The sequence below is a fragment of the Gavialis gangeticus genome, unplaced genomic scaffold (genome assembly GCF_001723915.1).
Source record: "Gavialis gangeticus isolate Ggan-Ray unplaced genomic scaffold, GavGan_comp1, whole genome shotgun sequence".
NCBI lineage: Eukaryota > Metazoa > Chordata > Crocodylia > Gavialidae > Gavialis > Gavialis gangeticus.
The window spans coordinates 85,140-86,047 of NW_017729027.1; the positions used below are offsets into that span (position 1 = coordinate 85,140).

General features: G+C 36.8%; 1 protein-coding gene across 1 annotated transcript in view; it reads left to right on the forward strand.

Annotated features, from left to right (window-relative positions):
- Nucleotides 1-908, forward strand: part of MDN1 (midasin AAA ATPase 1) — a 180,237-nt gene that overhangs the window by 13,826 nt on the left and 165,503 nt on the right. The gene's annotated exons all lie outside the window — the stretch shown is intronic.

Here is a 908-nt window from a genome sequence, read left to right on the forward strand (position 1 = left end):
GAGGAGGTTAGATGAACACCTTGCTGGGGTCATTTGACCCCAGTACTCTTTCCTGCCATGGCAGGGGGTCGAACTAGATGATCTGCTCAGGTCCCTTCTGACCCTAGAAACTATGAAACTATCCCATTGAGCTTGAACTGATGTATGTTCTCAATGCACACTGTGGCTGGAAGGGCACTTGAAGGTTTTGTTAATGTGTTAAATATTTCATTTTCTGTGTAGCTGAACTGATTGTGCTGGCCTTAAAGGTTTTGTTGTCGCATGCAGCAGCCAGTCCTCCTTGTATGGAAAAGTAGGGTGTATTCAAGTCAAATAAAACTTTCAGAGATGAGATGTAAGATTGCTAACTCTAAGAGATGTGAAAGGATTGGGCATAAGTAATAAAGCATCAAAATGTAAAGGAAAATGTAAAACGGAACTAACAAATAAAAGTATAAGTAGAACGGTATATTTTTACTTCTAGAAAATCTCTATTTGTTCTAGAATATTTTATTTAAAAAATGAATCTTACTTCACCTATTTATATGTGATAGATTTGTGACTAAATTCACTATAGCTCTCTTGTTTAATATGTTCATTATCCCGTTTTGGCCCTTCCTACCCTTTGCGTCCATCTACCTATATAAAACAATTTTAGAAGTGAGAAACTGTCTATGAAGCTGCAGTCTTTTAGTGGTATTAGGGAGATGTGGTGTACCAGAAACTATAAATGTATTTTATAAATAGGCTACGTTCCAAATTGCAGGATCCCCTTTTAAAAATAAAATCTGCATTTAATAAAGATGCAGAAGGCCTTCTTTTAGGCTGAATGCAACCAATTGCTGTTAAGTATTTCTAAAGCTTACATTCATTTTAGGTTTAAACCCCCACCTCCCCTCTCCCCCCCACCCAAAAAAAAAAAACCAAAA